The 21,820-nt window shown below is 41.2% G+C and overlaps 2 pseudogenes; one reads left to right on the top strand and one right to left on the bottom strand.

Moving 5' to 3' along the window:
• Window positions 1–222: 222 nt before the first annotated feature.
• Window positions 223–4,328, bottom strand: LOC116689388 (protein unc-119 homolog B-like; annotated as a pseudogene).
• A 3,451-nt stretch (window positions 4,329–7,779) lies between these two features.
• Window positions 7,780–15,108, top strand: LOC116689387 (RING finger protein 10-like; annotated as a pseudogene).
• The last annotated feature ends 6,712 nt before the right edge of the window (window positions 15,109–21,820 follow it).

Below are 21,820 nucleotides of genomic sequence, written 5' to 3'. Positions count from 1 at the left end.
ATCTGACCGAACATTCCTCGTAGTCCCAGAAACGGAGCTCTAGATGAATGGATCCATGATTTGATATGAAGGCAGATGTGGTCCGTTGGTTCTGAAGAATGTTGTCACGTTTAGTGAAATTTTACACAAAAGAGAGACATTATGTCCCCAAACAAGAAGCTTTTGGATGGTTGTAATGCAGTAAAACAATCCCTGGGAAGTATGCAAACATTTCCGCGGGTATTACAGACCACCATTGTAGGCATAGTCGCCTTGTTGTGCCTAATGAGTTTGTTGTCCACAAAGTAGAAACTGTCTGATCTGGTCTCGTAAGGGTGTGCCACCATTTGGCGAACTGGAAGAGGAGAAGAAATAAGAGAGTGAAGAAAGGGCATATGAACAAAGATTCAAATATGGATTAGTATTAAAAAAAATATGCAACAGAATTAACATTAGTGGGAGCAAATAAAAAAAAAACTCACTGAGGTCCTGGAGTTGTGGAAACTCATAAATGTGGTTCACATGTGTTGCGGCTGTTGGGAATGCAAAAGCCAAAGTCAAAGTCAAAGTTCTTGAGAAGGCGTCTGGAAGTAAGTGCCTCAATCATACGAAATGTTAATGGGCCGGTCGCCCACTGTGAACTCCAAACTGGAGGTTAGAAACGGGAACAAAAAAAAGACAACATTTACAATTCAGGGGAACAAAAACGTCAAACAACTCAAGTTGACTTAACGTGAAAGTCTGATTATTTGCTTTCACCATGCTAGTCAGAACTTTAGGTTCATTTACTTCGTTGCACCAACAGTGCACAGTTTTAGGAAGGCGGGTGAAACTGATAACGGACAAAACGCCCTGCACGGTGTCTACACTCCACTCTCGTCTTCACACCCCACAGAACCTAATACAGAAAACATGTTTAGTTAAAGATCATAATGTAACCTGTTGCATATACTGTCAACATGATGTTGAATGTTCTAAATAATTATTAAAATAATCATTTGGCAGATATTCTAAAAAGAAAAAAAAACAGTGATGAAAATGATTGCGGTGATATAGTGTGGTTCGTAAGAGCAATGTCAAAAGATCAGATCAAGATGGGAAGAACACACGAGGTTTCCCAATTCTTTTCCTAAGTCTGAATGTTGCATATAAATTTGTTATTAAAAACGAAGCAATGCAAATGACACATTGCTAAGCACTGCTTCTACTTGTGGGACTTCTGTTCTTATATTATATTCAGGAGATAAAAGTAAACCGTAGAGAGCATGATCAACCCAAACACATCCCTGTGAAGAAGGCCATTCTTGTGCTTGGTGGTAAAGTGCTTTGTGACTTACAACCATGTGAGCTATAACTAGGGTTGGGTATTGGTTGGATTTTTACGATTCCAATGCCAAACCGGTACTTTTAAAAGTTTCCGATTCCCAAAACGATTTTTGAAAACAAAAAAAATGACATCAAAGCGGGCTCTTTTGTAGAGTTTTCTTTTAATTGAAATTATTAAATTTAACAAATATTGACATTTTAAAGTACTTAAATGTATAATAAGTAAACATAAGTCACCTAACACACAACTACAAATATGTAACGAACAACAATGGAAAGAACTATAAAAAGAGTTACACTGTTAACAAGTAACAACAAATAACTGGGAGGAGGCCTCGGGAAGACCCAGGACAAAGGTGAGAGTATACTCCAACCGGCTTGGAAGCCTCGGGATCCCAGTCGGAACTGGTGATGTGGCTCGGGAAAGGAAGTTGGGGTCCCTGCTGGAAGCGTGCCCCGGACCCGATACCGGTAAGCGTCGAGATGGATGGAACAAATAACTGTGAGTTGGTATGCTAACCAGAGCCAGAGGGAAAATATGGCATTTTAAAAGAAGCCTACATTTATGGTAGATAGCTAACTGTACACTACAGAGAGAAAGTGGGAATTTTCTCTCCATTTTGGAGCAACAGAGGAAAATATTTCAGTTGACACATTAAGTGGAACCAAAATGAGGAACTGAAATCTGCCTTCTAATCCGGATTCCTACGTTGCATTGGAACGTTCCATAGTGGAACTGGGTTTTGGTACCAACCCCAGCTACAACTGAACAACAGTCTGTTTATATGTTTCCAAACTGGTCATCTTAGAAAGGATTAGCTTTCCAGAGATTACAGAGAAAATAACTGTTATTAACAGTCAGGCTCCAAAAAGTGTAGGCGAGCAATTCATAACTTTGTAGAAATTGTTTCTGTACAAGAAAACATGTCATGTTGAGGTGAAAAAAAAATCTCCCTGAGAAAGACTTTGTGAGCTTTATGAATAGTTGCACAAGTTAATATGTCACTTACCGCTGTTTGGAGGTTTGGCAATCTCAAACAGCCACGTTCCGTCTCCAGATCTCTGATTTTGAACGTGTGAAGTCAATGTTGTAGATGTTGTCTTCAAGTTTGCACAGATAGTCTGGAATGTGAAATAACAGTGTGACGTCACGTTAAGACAAATACAAATAAAAAGTGGTGAGTCCATTATTGGACAGCAAGCAAGCAACTAAGCAAACAGAGACTCTTCTGACAGTTAATTAGACTTACCAATGCTTACATGAAGAATTTCAGGCAAGTCACAAAATACTGTGTATACAGTGTAACACAGGGTAACCCTTACTTTGTGAAAAGAAATGGCAGTGAGATGAGCAACCAGGGTTTCAGTATCTGTTTTCTGGCTCCTGCACCTTGCAGTAGCAATGAGCAGTATGTTCATGCTCGCTCGCAGCTTTTCAACAATGTGTTGTGAGAGAGAAGGGAAAGTAATGCCGTTTGTGAAAAGGCAAAAATAATGGAAGGCATTAAGAGTCAGCTGCAACTGTGGTAAAACTGGATGTCTGATGACAGACCCTGGGGTTGGACTCTGAGTTTCACCAGGCAGTTACTAGTGGGTGGAAGGTAATGACAATTACAGGAGACCAAAAGGAAAGGGGCAAATAAAAATATTTAAATGACTTAAAGCTGCACTGGAGCCAAACTAAAGCTCAATGTTTAGTGAATAAACCTGCATTTGTTGGGTGGAAAGAAAGATAACTTCAAATTGTTTGTAGTAGTTTTGTCAGTTACGCGTGATTAACGTCGTAAATTTTTTAATAACAAATTAACACTTTTTGGTCAAGCAAACTGTTGCAACAACTAGTAACGTTAGAAAAACTACAAACACCACAACAAAACAACAGGCACGCCGCACACCATTGTTGGGCTTGCGAGCCGGCCAAAGAGTAGTAACGTCACATGTTGAGGGGAAGGCGAGCGTGAGAATCATAAGATTCTGAATGGAAAGTTTATTTAAAAAGTTGCCAAATGGTTCCATTGATAGGACCAAAGTGATCTGTGTGTTTGCGTTGTGAACAGAGCTATCCTCGCAGCACCTCCAGTCTGAAATACCACTTGATGGCCAAGCGTACAGAGTGATGCCAATTCTCCCCATCTCCTCAAAGTATTTTTTTCACGCTTTTAATAATGAAATGGTTACATTGTGTGAGAGATTATTGCTCCAAGTGTGAATGACTGCTCCGGTGAGAATGTGTGATACGGAACACTACAGTAGGCTATATGCCAATGTTGTTTTCAATAAAAACATTTGCACAAAGCAAGCCGATCCACTTTTTCAGGTTGATAAGATCATTAAAATGAGAGAAAAAAATAAGGGACAAAAGAAATCAAGGACATTTACATTTAGTAGATAAATGTGTGATTAATTTAGATTAATTGCGATTTTAACTATGACATAATGCCATTAATCACAATGAATATTTGAATGTTTGACAGTTTGTAGTTTTGTGGTTTTACTAAAGTATTTGCCATTACAGCGTTATAAGATGATAGTATTTTATGTTTGCAGCCGTTTATCTTCACCCAGCTGACCAAAAAAGGCCATTATACATCTTAAAGTACAGGGGGATTGGAAGAACATATACTTCTGGGTGGCCCAAATTCTTGCTACGCCCGTGGCCTGGGTACATCCTGCTCCTCTGATTAACGCCAAAGAGTTTGGATGCCCAACTCTAAACATAGTTGGCATATAACTGTTTGACGAATTTAAATATACGTTTTCATTGCAATTAGGGAACTTATTGGTCAGAGAATGAAAAAACTCGTACTTGGTCACAATTAGCATCGAGTTAAACTGTGCCCGTTCAACGGTGAGATTTTACCGACTTCACTTAAGACCAGTTACGTTTCGCTCGCTTACCCTCCGTGACTAACCGGAGGCCAGGCGTTGTCCGGGTAATCTCCCTTCCCAGAGCCGGAGTTCCTCCTCTGTGACAACAGGCCACTTATCCGTTTGACTGCGCTCGACTTCAGCTTCTTCAGCATTCCTCACCAGTCTTTCGTTCCCTGTGGTTCGTCTCCGAGCCGGTGTCTGCGTCCGTCTGACTTGCTGATTGTCGGTGCCTGTTTGTTTCGTGAACTGTTCATGCCGGGCACAGTAGCAATGGTGTAAAGACTTGTTGTGCGTTTAACTTGAGAGCGACTGGCTAAACTAACTGCGGGTGTAATTTCAAGGCTGGCGTAAAGCGTGTATAAGAGAGGAAACGTAAGTTTGTGATTGGCTGAGAAACGATGGAGATTGTCATAGTTACACGAGGGGGTATGAATGGGTTTTAAAACCCAGGCCTCCCCGTTTCGTCTTTAACTGGGTATATTGTGTTTCTCTATAAGTGTCACAAGATTGCTCTAACAAATCAGACCTTTTTGTTCAGTTTTCGAGCTTCGTCGATACCCTTCCCTTTGTGAATTTTATGAACATTCAGTGTTTTTGTTTGTTTGATTTTTCGTTTCGACACAGTCTACCTAGATGAACTTGTAGCGTAGGCTGCTGCCCAGTGTCTAGTGAAAATGCACCCAGCATCGCAAATATGACCGCGTGTGGCGCTAGTGCACTCTCGGGTAGTAGATAGTTTGTTGACGGAAGTTCGCACGGAGAGAAGAAGGAAGCAGTAATGGTGCGTGTGAAGTCCAGGTAAAATGTGCTGTTGAGTAAGTTACATGCTCACATTTTGTGTGTTAACAGTTCGTTTCTGATGGCACTCTTCTGTGTTTAGGTATTTACTGTGCGAAGTGAACGTGTCGGACAGGAGCCGCCTGTTGTTCCTGGATGACCGAGCTATTGCAGCGACAGTGAAGGCAGCGTGGCCCGCAAACATGGGGGACTATGGGGCAGCTCTGCCAGCATAGGTTCTCTGGTAAGCCGTGGTAAATGCTTTACAAAACAAAACGCAATTAAAAAAAAACATCCATTACATGTAAACATAAAATTGCAGATACATAATCAGAAAATGTTATGGAAATAATAATCATTATAGCAGAAGGCCCCAGTTTGTTATATATATTTTTTTACATTTTGTTTAAATTGACTTGATTATTACCATTCATGTTGGAGTGTATCTAAGCTATACAATGCATCATGCATTTATAAACAGATACAGATACGGAATCCATCAGCATAGTATCGCAATATTTTCCGCGGCAATACTGTTTCGATACACAGACGCCAAGTATCAGATATTATAACACGTGTTGGTCAGTTTGCCTGCTTGACAATCTCACTTTGCACCATAAGAGTGAAGTGATGAGCAAAACAGAGATATGTAGCCCTTTAGATAAAATAGATGTTGCAAAATATCTTTTGAGGACTTCATTTGAAATGGGAAAAAGTTGAAAAAGGTAATAAATGCAGTATTTGCGGAAATTTCAATATGTTTAAAAAGACAATAACTATCGCATTGTGACAGAAGTATTGTGATGACATCGTATTGTAAGCCTCTGGTGATTTCCACCCTTAGCCTATAGTAATATTGCTTGGGAAATTTGAGTGAAGTAGCATAAATGAAAGTACTAAGTAAGCAGCTACATTTCAGTAATGTCCAAGCTAATGCTTGTAAGATAGATAGGAGAGATTTAGTGCTGAGTAATGTAACTGTTTCCTGAAAAAAATAGATTGCAGGTTCGTTTAAAGGCCCTGACATGAGAATATTAAGTATCTCCCTTGGCCTTAACGATGATATTGGTCTTGAATGAATCACTAATTCACACAGTACTTTCAGTGTATTGTTGACTGAACGACTGTGTTCTATGTTTTTGTTCCTTTTCAGTGAAATATCGAATGCTCATACAGGAATAGTATTCCTGCGCTTCCCCAAAAAGTGTGACAGACTCCTCTGGTCTGCATTGCCTGTCTACCTGTAATTGAAACTGTGGGCAGAGATCTCTGTTTTCTGAACTGTTTGCATGTCGGAGGTAAGAAAAGCATCAAACACATATTTCATAATGATTAGGACTATATTTTAACAAACTTAAAATTAATTGACCTGTTTTGTTTTTTCCAGGAACAATGAGAAATGTCAGAAGTTTCTGATCCGATACAACAACCAAGCAGCTCCATCGAATGCTCCCGAAATGTAAAAAACGAAGGTAAGGGGTTTCTTTAACCATGCTATTCAAAAGCTTATCAACTCAATTACAGTGAGTAGTAGTAGTAGTCTTTGGTCATGTTTTTTCTTCACTCAGTCCTGATATTAACTTTAAATGTTTACCACTGCTGAACATGAATCTTACAGATGTATTGAAATACTAATTTTTTTTTTTTTAAATTTGTAGAAGAAAAGCAACAGGTTCTGAAAGCCATTCTAAACTGCTCCTAACAGGAGGAAACAAGGAAGCATTTGAAGATGGATCAGAGAGTGAGGAAAATGAAGAAGAGTGACTTTACAGCATGCTGTAAAAAGCAGCACACTATTTCTGTTACAGTACTGTACAAAGAAAAGCTATGACGTTGAAGACATGCATACGCAACTCTGTGGAAGTATGGTTAACTGCAGTGCTCAGTCTCAGTCAGGCTGGTGCTAGTCTTCAACAGAGGAACACATTACATGGATGTTTGTCACAACTAAGTACTTGGGGTTGGCAAAGTGGACCTGATGGTCAGTATTTAACAGAAAGTTCACATGTTATGTTGATACTGAATGTCTTAGTCATTTTGGGAAAGTGTCACCAAAAAACTGCAAACACATGCACAATATAATGAGTAGTTCCATTCTGAAGAAACAAAGTTTTTTTATCGTTTAATCAACTTCTTTTGTATTTTTCATGGTTTGTGCTGGTCTGTATTTTGTTTACAAATTAAAGCACTGTTTTGGAGAATATGTCTTGGGCCGATTATTAGAAAGTTCCTTCTGCACACACTTACAGTAGCCATGTAGACCATACAATATGTATTAACAAAATTGTGGTACACAGTTGGTGAAAAATTGTATTAAAGATGCAGATACATTTCTAAGGCGATCAGCTGACATAGCATAAACCTTAAGCATTCTACCATCTCGTCCGGATATTTTACTAAACTATTTTTTTTTACCTGTATTGTTACATAGCTGACGAAGCGTTTAGGACTACATTTCCCAGAGTATTTAGCTTGGCCGCTACAGATTTGCAGGCGGTACAAGAAACATCCGGGTCTTTCGGGTTCTTGTTTGCGACCGTCGCCATTAAAGCAAGCTCGTAGTAGCGGATATCTTTTTTGGTATCTTAAATTGTCACGTTTTCCAGCTTTTGGAAAAACAGTTAACGCCTTGTAAGGGCATTTGTTTTTCTTAACAAGTACAAACCTTAAATTCGGGGGGTCGGGCCCCGGGTGCGTGCTTTCGTCCTCTCTCCAACAGCCCCATAACTTGAGACGCCGAAATCGTGTCTCTTATTTTTTCCTGGTATTTTATTGTCAAGATGTCACCGTGATGGGGTCTCCGCGTTTGACAGAAATGAACAGGGCCTTGTCGCCTGACCCGCCACTCACTGCAGCCGCTTTCCCTTTCGTGTTTTTGTTTGATGCTAGAGAGCTCAGCGGCTCTCTACCCGAGCTCGCCCCAGAAACGTTCACCGCACGGAAACAAACATGGAGAAAAACCCCCAGCAGCACCAACACCAAGGTTCCACCCGTTCCCGCTCCACACGGGCCAACACGGGAGATTCCAACCTAAAACAGGTGAACGTTCCTCGTACACAACATAGCTAATTATACAGTAATATCAGTCGGGGAGTCAACATAACATCGCACTGCAGATAAACACCTCCACTCCTGAGGCCTGCTGGGGCCTAGCAGTAACGCAGGGCTTGTTTATCCCGTTTGGCTGACGTACGTCGCTGTCAAAACGCTTGGCCCAGTCAGACCTTGAGCTATATTTCCCATTTGTATACCATTTTCCCTGATTTATTTAACACGTTGTCGTTTGCACTATACAAGAGACACAACAGACCAATTTTAACTGTCAGCTTCGGCGAAAATAAAGTTTTACCTCTAGCTAGCAAGTTGTTCAATTTACATCCCAATTTGGAACCGTTCAGTGAGGCCAATTGAATGTTTAACAGATGTTTTTTTTTTTTTTTATGATTAATATTTTTGCATGATTAGTCTCATGCATCATTTTAAATCCTTTCCATTACTTTCGTAGAGCAACAATGTTATAGATGTATGGAAGTATCCTTGCTTCAAAAAAATAGGGAAACCCCCCTCACCTGAATATGCATAACCTAAAGTGGTTGACCCGTTTCGTTTTAATGGAAACAGTGTTTATTCTGCGATATGCGGGTTGCTCACAAAAAACATTAATTCAGCAGCTGTGTTAAAATGTACAGAAGGTCATTTTCACCCATAGAACTGATGGCAATATATTTAATGTTTACATGCCTACATAAACAGGTTACAAAGTTCCCATACTTCCCCCCCCCCCCCCCCCCCCCCCCCCCCCCACTATTTCGGTTAAGAAATACAAAGTCATGTATCAGCAAATGAAGATGTATAGAAGGATAATAGTACTGTATTCAGTGTAGAATATTAATTAATTTTTTTAAATTTTAACAGAAGGAAAAAAAAATGGGGCTCAAGCGCTACAGCCGCAGCGTGAGCCCTCCTGTCCAAAAACCGACAGTTTCCAAGGCATCGTCACAATTCACAGAAAAGCAAGGCTTTTGACAGAGACCCCTCAGAGAGGTGGAGGACGACAGTATGGAGTTAAGGTGGAGGTCGAAGTGAGGAGGTTGGTATTATTTTCTATTCTAATCATTTTTTTTGTGAACACAATTCAGCAACAAGTAATAAGGAAGTTCATCACGATTTAAAACTTTGAAAAACAAGCACAGCACCAATGTTTAAGTTCAATAATGCTTTACAGATCTTGTCCACCTTGCTTCTCCAGGTAGCCGAGACACGGGCCGGTTTAGCCGGCTCAGTTGCTGGACCGAAAAAAATAAGCCTAACAACCTGTTAAACTTCTCCTTTGAACCGCGTGGAGGGATGGCGGCTTCGGAGAAGGAGGCCCCTTGGTTGGGGCCGCCGAAACAATGGGGCCACAAGCACAAGCCCTTCAACAAGGAGCTTTTTCTGCAGGCAAGTAAGCAGGCCCTCCATACAAAACAGAACATGAAATGGATACCTAACATGTGGAGTTGCCTAACTTGACTGTTTTCAGTTGCCAGTTTGGGTGACTGATGACCAGGATACAAGGCTCACTACATGATCCAGACACTCTGGTCAACTGGGACTGTGGGCAACAAGTGGTGAGTGCCTTTCATTGCTGAGCAGTGCACCAACATGTGTATAAGAACTAAAGAACCATTTACAACTGATGCTCGTGATGACAATCTATTGGGGCACGTCTACAGCGAGCACGTCATGAGGTGCCGCTCTTGCCCCATCTGCTCTACCCTCCCTGTCAGCCCGCATCACCCGGTGTGGACCACATCTTCTGCTGGCCTGTGCATGCTCCACAACCTGTCTCTTAGGACAGAGCTGGTCCAAGTGCCCTATTTGCTATGAGGCGGTTCAAACCGCTGACTGAAGAGGTAAATGAAAAATAAATAAAAAGACAGCAGTAGGAGAGGGTTATCTATAACTTAAAAGGGCTTAACAGGGAAAACCGAGCGTCACAGACAGAGGTTAATTATTTTGGTTTGGTTGAGTGTCACAACAATTTGTTTCTGTGTGCAGTGTGGTTGCAATGGAGACCCGGCAGTATGGGCTGGTGACGTATCACCATGCGCTTGATGCGGAGGGAAAAGGGGTGCTTGGTGGCCATGCCTAGCTCTCAGTGGGTGAGGTGGAAGAGCCTGTTCGCTTTGGAGGTGAGAGACAGGCACCTGTTTATGAAAGAGATCATTGATTCCTTTAAACATCATGGTCTTCAAAATGATTTTAATAGGCTGACAGAAATTCTATAGCCTGCACTTACAGACTTTTTGTTTACTCAACAAGTGGGTTATGTTTTTGGAAGATTTCCTACTGTCTCTTGTAGAAGAAAGAAATACAAGAGAACCATTTCTACTTTTTCAAATTACAGTGGTTATACATGTAGATCTCAAAGGGGATGCTACTCCCCATTCAACGTGTGATGACTCATGTTTTCTAGATGCAAGTCTTAGCCCGTACTCCAAGCTGCTGCTGACCTCCCCGATGCAGGTTGGAGGCTGGGTGGCAGAGGAAAAGGCTCGTCTGGAGGCTCAGCCAGGCAGGACAGGGGACGCCCAAGGCTGCTTCATCCAGAGCCCTCTGTCTTTGCAGGTGATGACGCTACATGCCGCTCGTGACACCAAACAATTAGGTATTTTGTCTGTAGTATAAATGCAGCAATAGACAAAAGTAAAATAGCATAGAAAAAGAAGTCACTGTATGAAAGAGTGCATTCACTATAGTAAAGAGAACCGGTAAAAAAAACCTGGCTGAAAATGGCTAACAGTTGGTTTTTAAGATGCCATTGAATGTAAAATCAATACATTTTTTTCTATTGCATGTATCCAGGTGTAACATGAAACCTACTTGTTGGCTTATAAACTAACATACATAGCTGTGAATGATGTTTACCTCTTTCACCCAATATCTTTATGGTTTAGGAGCGAGAGGAAATGCTGAAGCAGCAGAAGGACAACATATAGGCGACAGCCTCGACCTGTCCTCTCGACTCTGGAAGAACCTTCTTCTCCTGTGGATGAAGTGGTTACTATTTGTAGCAGCACCAAGGTGAGTCTAAAAGTGCATCTTTCAGCTTCTTGTCGTTGTAGCCTCTACTTTTCTTGCATCTTTTGATACGGTATAAGGGTATACTTGTGATAGTAAGAGGTGCCGTCTTCCTTTCCTTTTGTAGCCTGTGCACAGTACAGCTCCGCATTTGATGACGAGGGTGGCCGAGGTCCCGAGGACGTTGGCTGCAGAGCTGCCAGACATCCCTGAAAGTTATTTTGGAGAGTGTGCTGGAAAGCGCTCAGAGGCTATGATGGATACAGCCCCAGACCTGCCGATGAGGGAAAGCCCTGCCAGTCAGGCAGAGTCCAGGCCGCCTGCAACACGCGTGGTGCACGGACCCTTACTACTTCTACCAAGGTGGGGTAATTCGAATGGCAAGTTTGAAGAAGGAAACATGGAGAAACACACATATCAAATCCAAAAATTCAGGAAACAGGAGCTTCTCTTTTCCCAGAAAAAGAAAAGATGTTGAAAAGAGCAAGAGACCAGCTTTTGAAGCGTGAAGCCCGCTGTAGCTGTAATACGTACTTCAAACTTCGTGACGCTAGAGGTTGATTGCGATATTGATCTCAACACTAGATGGAAGAAATTCCCACACTTTGGACCTTTTTAACAAAACCCCTCCCCACTATATAAAAAAAATAACCTATCATAATACTACAAATTTGTTCACCCGTTTGAGCGACGTGTTTTGCAACATTCCACAAATCTTAGCTTTTCAGTCTAATTAATAACATGTTAAGGACACGTTTTATATAAACACAAGCAAAATCATCCGATTTAACTGAGTGGTTTAATACACTTTAGCCAGATTTTAAGAAAACTAAATTGCAACTAAGACATGGGACAAAATCAGCTGTTCATAAAAAGCAGATAAATCGGGTTTTGGTTAGTAAAAATCGGAATAAGTAGAATTCCCATACTTAAAACAAGCTGGAAAATCTTGACATATATCAATGAAAACATGAAGGATGACTGGATTCTGTCCATTTAAAAGTGCAGGAAGCCTGTTTTTCTGGGCTGATGGGCTGTTTGACCTCCTATTTAAGTTTCAGTGTTGACTAAAACCTTCCTACATTCCTTCCTCCTCTCCATGGTTCCTCCAGCTGATGACCGCAGCGATGTTCCTGCAATCCTGGAAGTACGCTGTCTGTTGCGGAATACGGCAGTCTGGGGCCAGTCCTGACTCAATCATAGCCACAGTGGGAGCTAGTGGGACACACAGTCACTGAGGTCAGCAAAACAAGGAAACAAACAAATGGCATACATTCAGAGAGTTTTGGTGTAGCTGTTTTAGCAGATGAGACATGATGTGGGTTTTTGAGGTTTAGGCAATATTGTTCTCCCCAAAACTGCGTTTACAAACTACTCCTGTAACCAAAATTCTGTGTTGCCGGTTAGTCATAACTTCTGAATATTTAAAATGTGTTGCTTTAAAGGATTTTTCATGGCGGCTAGAGGATCCGTCGTCTGCATCGCTATCTTGCTCATCTGCCACTCACTTGCGAGTTCAGCATGTGAGTTGACACTACAACCACCAATCCTGTCCAAAGAAAACTTGGACACATTTGCAGGTCAGCACACTTTGCCTGTTTTCAAATTTCATTTGAATTGCAATGTGGCAAGGTTGTAACTGATGATCGTATGCATTTCCTCATCCAAACTAGAGATGACTTGGACGAGAGAGACGCGTCTCACTGAGGCAGCATAGAAAGTAAGGGATGAGAAGCGCAGAGAGAAAGCGAATCGAAATTGAAGAGACAAGGAAGCAGAGTACAATGTAAGTACAGCTACTCGGGTCACAATGCAAAATGGAAACAATCTCAGAGATATCAGACTGAAGTCTGCAGTTGTGCTTGGTGCTGCCCCCCCCCCCAGATCCTGAGTGCTATTGGATGGAGAACGAACTTAGCATTTCCCAGCATTGGCTCTCCTCCACAGCAGCAGCCTCCCAATGCAGCCTGACACATTTGCTCCGCCTTTCACCTCTCGATGCAGTCCTCCTCTGGTAAGAGCAGCGCTCTTCAGCAAGCTATGGTCTAGTGCTTTACTTGATTCTCTGGCTGCTATGGATTATATTGAGCACAAATGCTTAATTTAGGCATTGTGAGGTAAACATTTTTTTGTTGTTTAGCTGGGATGAGATTCCCAAGTCTGATGGGCAAAGCTCTCACCCATTGGGAGTAGTGTGGAGGATGACGCCCATTGTATGTCCTTTGCACGGGTGTATGTCAACACACCAATGCCAAATGAGTTAAATATTGGAGATGTCAGAAGGGAAATGCGTCACAGAAATGAAGAGCTAAGTTGTAGGCACATAACTTGTATACTTGACGGGGGGCTATGTCCTGTATAGATGCTAAGAGATGGGAGGCCAGAGTGATGCCGGGCAAGATCACTCCAAAGAAAGGTAGTGCAATATTGTAAATGTTGTGGTGACTTGAAATGTAAGTACAATTAAAACAAAAAAAGTTTCAATTTAATAATAATAATAAAGATAGAGGAATTTATATGGAGCTTTTCACAGACTCCAAGTTGCTGTAATTAGTGTTTATTCAGAAAATGGGAGTACTGCATCAAATTGAAAGGTCAAGACAAAAAATATATCCACATGAACTCTGTAGTTGTAGGAGTGTGTGACAATGCAGTGTAAATTGTAGTTCTGCATTGAATTAGTGATGTACAAAACCGTTAATTAGTTGACTGTCCACAAACCGTATTAAACACACCCACAACAACACACACACACACACCCACACACACACACCACACACCACAAACACATATAAATATATATATATATATAGAATATAATAATGAAGGGGGGAAAGAATGGTTGAAAAATCCAAAACTGCAGGTTGCGCTAAATGTGGGTTGGAGCAGTGGACCCAAAGTCATGGAATAACTAAATAATGCAACAGTAACAGCCCACCTCTTTGTCAACTAATCCAAATAACATAAACATCCTGAGTAAACTGGGAGCTATTTGAGATAAAATTTGGTATTTGATGTAGCATGAAATTTGACAAACGATAGCACATGTTGTCAAAACAAGCATTTCCAACTTCATCTCCTGGCAAAGTAAAGCCTTTACTTAACAGCACGATTGGAAGGGCTATTACGCCTTATTAGTTCACGGCTAGATTATTGCAACGCTCTTTAATGTGTCTAAATCAAAAATCCATCTCACGGTCTGCAGCTGGCAAATTCTGATGCTCGCTCTTTCTGACAAACTTTTCGGAGTGCACACATCACTCCGTCTTTTTACAACCAACTGGACTTACGGTCAGTTTAGAATTGATGTTAAAATTGAGATTGTTGTTTCAAAGCTTCAATGGCCGTGCCCGGATTGTTTTCCGAGTTTTACTTTGGTGGGGCAAAAATTGGCTGTTGCTGTCCTTCGTATCTACGGACTTTAGAGTCCCAAGGTCGAGGTACAAAGTGGGGCGATCGGGCCTGCGCTGTCGCTGGCCCCAAAACTCATGAACAAGCTCACCCCTGACATTCTCACTATAACGGAGTGTTTGCATTCTAAATCAAAACTTAAAACTGTATTTAGAATGGCATTTTAATATTGCAGTAGTGGGTCAACAACCATTTCTTGATGATTATTATTTAGTTTCCAATGTCATGTGTTTTTTTCTTGTCTTTATGAATTGGGTTGTGTTTATTCTTGGTGATGGTAAAGCACTTTGAACACTGTTGATTTCTGTAAAGGCTATATGAATGAAGTTGATGATTGATATTAAGGAAAATCATTTGTGAAAATGAATCCCAGGTTTTTACAGTGAAAGCATGGTACTGATAAGGTCTAGCTGGAAGAACTGTGCTTTCGTAGTTTAACGCATGATGTTTATTTTTAGGCTGTTGGCAGTTGCAACTACCTGAAGGTTTCCTCGAAGTCAGTCTGTGGAATGCGATCAGCTGCTAAGCTCCCCAGCAGCTGACAGCGATGGAGGAGAGTGAGAGTCGGACACATCCTGTGCCCCAGCTTCCAGACACTCCTTCAGCCAGGCCCTTGAGAAGGCCAAGTCCTGCAGCGGGACAATGGTGCAGCTGCTGCTGCCGCCACAAAACTGTGGTTGACCCAGGTCTGGCATCTAAAAAAACTAATGTACTAGTAACCTAAAATGTGGCCATATCACTTAAAGCTCAAAGTGTTGTTTTAAAATGCACTCATCCTGGTATCTTGTCTTTCAAGAGAGAAGGAGGAAAAGAAGATAGAAGAAAAATCAAAAAAACTTCGCTCAGACATCCATGGCCACACAAAGTAGACAACACTGAAGTTATTTATTTCTATTAAGTGTTTTGAGTGATCTCGCCACTCTTGCATTTTTTCTCTTCCATGAGAATCTTCTTAGATATATAAAGTATTGGAAAAAAGGTTTTAGTATGTAGCCATGTTCATGATGCGTTAGTCATGTTCTTGGGCTTGGTCCATTTTTGGTTGACATGCCAGCATTTAATTTACATTAACAATTTGTTTGTTAAACTAGTCCAAGACTTAGCCCTCCTCGATAGTCACACTGAAAGCCAATATGGTAACATTTTTATAGGAAGTAAAAGCAAAGGGACTGAACAAGCTGTGGGCGTATCATGTATGCTTTAGCTTTTCATGGTTCCATACATGACTTTATCACAGTGGTTTGCGTATGACCCAACTTTTCTTGAACTCTGAGATCTAGGATCTGAGATAATGATAAGATAATCTGGGTGCTGAAATAGAGGTGCAGTCAGAGCTGCAGGTGGAGTTGCACCTTGTAAATCTTTCCAAGTACTCAGCGCTCAGACATTGTGATTTATAGCTAGCAAATAGTGGAAACAATGCATTTCAGTGTCTACATCCATTTGGGCTGTTGATCAGCCTTCAAGAGGATAGATTTTTTTTCGGATGAGAGCAATGCCACGGTTTGGTAAAAATGAATGCATTAGTATACCAATGGGAGGAAATGAAAAACACAGTAGGTATTAAAGAAGATAGGTCGTCTGGTGTGGCAACGAACTCGTCTATTCGCCTGGATTAAACAAAGAAGTATCGACTTTTCTTTCTCCTGTCTCATGTCAGCTGCTTCTGTATCTACTTTTTAAAAGGTTACTAACTTTTAAACATTACTACCCAGATTAACATGTCATGTTGAAAATGTGTGAAATGACAGAATTTGCTGACATTTTAAAAGAAATGACTTGAACATGAAGAGAAGTGGATGGAAATTTGTTTTGTTTAGGGTTCTTAATACAACTTTAATGTTGAGCAAGTGAAGGCTCTGAAAGAATAAAAACGATTTGCACAATCAAGGAACTGTCTGCTGATGTGCATTAGATAATGCCAAGTGACAAGAAAGAAGGTCTGGTATGAGGCAAGCTTAGAATCATCATCTACCGTATAACTACGAGCGTAGAACATCGTTGGGAGGGAAAAAGCAACGCACAACACACACACAACAAAGTGGGGAGGACAAGTATGATACAATGACGATTTTGCAAGGTTGTGCCTCTTACAAAGCAATGTAGACTCGTATTTCTATCATAGGGTTACACTCAACTGTGAGAGACTAAAATCCCAAAACAAATATTCAGAAAATCACATTGTATGATTTTTAAATAATATTACATTTTTATAATGACAAGTATTTGACTACATCAGAAAAATAAGAAAATTAATATTGGTACAGAACCTTTGTATTTGACCTACAAACCAGTGAGAATTCCAGTCTCACAGAAGCTTTCTTAGATCCCAATAAGCCCTCCTGTTCACCAACACATCCTGTTATTAACTACACCTGTTTGAATATTGTACTGTATAAAAGACACCTGTCCACACAACAAACAGACTCCACCCTACCAATGGCCAAGACCAGAGAGCTGTGTAAGGACATCAGGGATACAATGTAGACCTGCAAAAGCTGGGATGGGCACAGGACAATAGGCAAGCAGCTTGGTGAGAAGGCAACAACTGTTGGCTCAAGTATTAGAAGGAAGAAGTTCAAGATGATGGCCAATCTCCTCGGTCTGGGGCTCCATGAAAGATCTCACCTCGGGGCATCAATGATCCTGAGGAAGGTGAGGGATCAGCCCAGACTACACGGCAGGAGTCATGACTTGAGAGACTGGACCACCGTCTCAAAGAAAACCATTAGTAACACAGATGCCGATGGATAAATCCTGCAGCGCACGCAAGGTCCCCCTGCTCAAACAAGAGCAGGTCCAGGCCTGTCTGGAGTTTGCCAATGACCATCTAGCTCAGGGGTCTCAAACTCACTTACTTGGGGGGGCCCGCTGGAAGTAGAGTCTGGGTTTGGCGGGCGCTCAAGTATTAAAAAAAAAAGAAGCTATTTCCTCCAAAACAGGGCTTGGCGCTGCCGGTGCTTTAAGCCCCTGATTGATATGGTTGGTGATTTCACAAACACAGACATACATGTCAAACCTCAGGCAAGTAGCGCAAAGAGTACTTAGCTAGTCTTGACAACCGTCCCGCCGCTGTAGGAGACTACTACGGTAGCCATCAGTGACAAGGAGCACTGACAAAAAGTTTCAGAACGCGCGGGCGCAACTAAACTTAACGTATGTCAAAGTAGGGGGCCACAAAATATAACCCGGGGCCACAATTGGGCCCCCGCGCGCGAGTGTGAGGACCATGATCTAGATGATCCAGAGGGAGAAATGAGGTAATGTGGTCTGATGCAACTTAAATAGGCTTTTGGTTAAACTACACCCGTGTGTTGGAGGAAGAAGGATGAGTACAACCCTAAGAACACCATCCCAACGTGAAGCATGGAGGTGGAAAACATTCTTTGGGGATGCTTTTCTGCAAAGAGGACAGGACGACTGCACCGTATTGAGGGGAGGAAGGATGAGGCCATGTATCGCGAGATCTTGGCCAACAACCTTCTTTCAGTAAGAACATGAAGATGGGTCGTGGCTGGGTCTTCAGCATGACAACGACCCAAAACACACAGCAGGGCAACTAAGGAGTGTGTAAAGCATATTCAAGGTCCTGGAGTGGCCTAGCCAGTCTCCAGACTGAACCCAATAGAAAATCTTTGGAGAGAGCTAAAAGTCCGTATTGCCCAGCGACAGCCCCAAAACCTGAAGGATCTGGAGAAGGTCTGTATGGAGGAGTGGACCAAAATCCTCCTGCTGCAGTTGTGCAAAACCGTCAAGAACAACAGGAAACGTATGATCTCTGAAGCAACAAAGGTTTCTGTACCAAAATAAGTTCTGGCTTTTTGTAGGTAGATAAACTATGTTTGCAATAAAACGCAATTTAAAATCATAAATGTGATATATTTTTTAGATTGTTTTAAATTCTGTCTCACAGTTGAAGTGTACACCTTGAATTAAAAATAGACTTCTAAATGCTTAGTAGGAAAAATTCGTGGTATCAATATATTCTCCCCCCTGTGTGTGTGTGTGTACAATATAATATATAATATAATTATTTGGGGTGGGGGGTGGCATTTCCGCCCGTTTATGGAAAGAACGGCTGAGAAAAGAGACCCTGGACCAACCTGCGTCAGGCATGTCCGCCTGCTCTTAAACTGTTGGCCAACTCGGCTACGGCTGCCCCTGTTTTGATGTATTTAGTTTTCTCCAAGAGGGCAGAACGACAAAGTGTGATGTCTTAGTGAAATCTTCTCAGCCACAGATTAGGGCAGGATTGATGCCTAGATAATGCCAAGAGAGGACATGAAAGCACATGGGATTGCACTACATTAATTATTTGGGTTCTTGGTCATTTAACAGGTCTCTTCGGTTCAGAAGGCATTGTTCTTTATTTATTTATTTTTCCATCTTTTTTAAACAGATAGTCACAACGGCAAATTTTCTTGAACATGGCCAGTATTTCTTTTAGCTGAGAGTGGTCTTCTAATTTCTCGCCGAAATCGCATTAATTTTTTTTTTTTTTTCCAGTGTAGTTTCAAAAAAAAAAGTTATCCACGTTCGCTAAATCAACCGGAAGTAGGGGATGGCCTTTTCAAATACATGTTGCACCCATAGAACCGTAAGGTTTTATTTTGGACTACGCACCAAAAAGAAAGGTCCAATATATATTCAAAGTGACTGCGTCGATGTATGTGCTTAGCAAACAAATACACTAAAATATACTTTGGCTTTAATATTACTTCAGGTATGTTAGCTCATTTGAAAGTAATAAACGGAAACACATGTCAGGCTGGCTCACTTGACCACGGTTTAGAGGCTAGTCAGGTCGGCTTGTTCGCGCTGATAGTGTTAGCCTGTCAACAACACTGCAACCTGAGACGGGAAGAATTAAACCAGTAAGTAGCTATTCTGTTAGCCCCGGACTAACCAACTGTCACGACTCGTAATTGTTCCTCTCAATTGGAAGATGGTAGGGTTTAAGGTCGTTTCGTAAAAGGAAGAGGGCAAAACTGCCTTTCTCATTTGGTAAGTTGTCTCAATGCGGATCAAAGCAGCCAGCGAAAGACAGGTTCATCAGTGTTCCATTTGCGAGTCCAGTTCTTGAGTTGTAGCCTAACGTTGCCTGCAGCAAGCTGTTGATTGCTTTTTATCTATTTTTTTATTTGGGTCCTGGTATAGCTAAAAGTTTTACTTACGTTTCCTTTGGGACGAATTGTGGGACAGTCACTACTTGAGGATAAGTTTTGTGCTTTAAAGAACTCGCTTCTGTGCAGCGCCAAATCGGTCTTCCCGGCAGGACTTGGAGGGAGAGCCACACTTGTTGCAATACTAACTCAGACGGAATGATTTCAATGAAATAGCCATGCAGAAAGAAAATCATAGCTGTTGTAAATGTTATAAGTTTCATATAAAAAACCGTTTCTGAATGCCTTAAAGTATGATAGATTGACAGGGCACATTAAACTTGCTTTTGTCAACTAGGGCACATACGAGGTGAATTGTGTTGCCCTTTTTAGAATACTCACCAACAAACCTAACTTAATCTACCGGATCATGACCTTATTAATATGATACAAATTCCCAAAGAGTAGTTTAAAGTATTGTTGAATGACCCGCAGGAAACTCAGGTTATATCACTTTAGATGTTGCCGCTGGTACATTGTACGTTTGTGATTGTAATTTTAAAGCTTGTTGGCACACTATGTGAGAACTTGCTCGACAGATACATCTTTTAGTTCGATAAGTTGACATGAAGTTTTCTATGTCTATGTTGCCCTATTGTCTGTATAACTGGCCGAACCAGCCAGAAGCGCCGAAACCCCCGAAGCGAACGAAACCGAACAAGCGAACGAACCAGGGTGCTTGGGTGACTGGTAGATAGTTAAACACTCTGAGTCCTACCTTTCCTCTTGTTTGTGTCCTGCTAGAAATCAAAGAAATGTCTCTGATTTCGCCTGCTTTTTTTTTCTTGTGCTGTCTTATGTTTCGTTTCCTTTACCTTTGGTCTTGCACCTTATCTTAAAGATACCTGACAAATATTAAAATTTAATGTAACATACGTACACTGTAGAAGGAAAAAAATAATATAAAGAGATGATATCGGAAGTCATGCGTTTGTAGTAAAAAGTTGTAATGCCGTAATTATGTAAAAATTACTCACTAATAGACTCTTTACTAATCCGTGATGCGACCCACAATCACAGTGAATGTTTAGCATTCGTTTTTGGTTTAGCGAAGGCAGTTTCCTGTCAATCTAAAGTTTTCTAACTTTTTCAAGTCTCTGCTGTTTAGGCAAGCCACCAAGTCACTGTTTACTTGTATTCATTTCTGGTTCCATGTCCTTCCATTCACCAGTGTTGGGAGGACAGTGAAATTTTTGAATTTATACATACAACATAATTGTAATCAACACATTTGACTTAAGGAGGTTGAAGAACATCTAGTTAGGTTGAAAACTTATTAGATAAACTTTATCAGGTCATCGTCATCATTTGAGTTTGTTAAATCATCATGACTGTGCAGAAAAAAAGGGAAGGAAACCAACCAATGCGAGAAAACAAACAAGAAAAAGTAAGGAAAAAAGAAAAGAAAAAAAAGAAACCCAAAAATTGATAACAAAGACCCAAACCGACAGGCAACAGTACTGTTACAGATATATATATATATATATATATATATACTAATATAGATTCAACCTTTAGTGATCCATACCACAAGGTAAAATGTACAAGGCAACAAAATGCATGTTCAGTTTTGGGGTCTGTCTAAACCTTCTAACAATAAGTGCAATAGCAGTTAAGTGCCGGAGGAGATACAATAGGATAATATAGTTCTAACATTCACATATTGAACTGACATAGATACGTTTAGGAGTTTGCGAGTGAAGTAGTATGAGAGGGGTGATGGAACGGCAGGGGTGAGCGAGGTGAGTGAACAGCAGTGAGTGACGTGAGTGATAGTGAGCAGTGATTAGTGAAGTGAGAGTGATTAGGGGAATTAATGAGATAGCCGCCATCCATTTTTTGTATGTATGGCATATATCATTAGCTCAAAAGAAGGGTGAGCATGTTGATACCCCCCAACTCTGCGTTGTGTTAAAACATTATATAGCATTTCATCTGTAATGGGGAGGCTGAGGAAAACAAACAGTGAAGTTTTGTTTTTTGGACGCCATAATCTACCCCCGCCCTCGTCCGAGCGTTCCGTTTCTTTTTTTCAGCGTTTTATCGCGTCGTCATTTTAAGAAGAGCCGATTTTTTTTCTTGCGTACCGCGGTTCGTTCCGCGTAGCCGTTAGCCGTTTATCGCGCTGCATTGAAAGTTCTTCTCCACAGACCTTAAGCTTTTGAAGCGTCAAAGACACTGCTGTGAGTAGGTTGTGCTTATTGGGACACCAAAGTGATCCTCTTAGGCTC

The sequence above is a fragment of the Etheostoma spectabile genome, chromosome 5 (assembly GCF_008692095.1).
Source record: "Etheostoma spectabile isolate EspeVRDwgs_2016 chromosome 5, UIUC_Espe_1.0, whole genome shotgun sequence".
In the NCBI taxonomy this organism is placed as follows: domain Eukaryota; kingdom Metazoa; phylum Chordata; class Actinopteri; order Perciformes; family Percidae; genus Etheostoma; species Etheostoma spectabile.
This window is presented reverse-complemented; position numbering and strand designations above follow the sequence as displayed.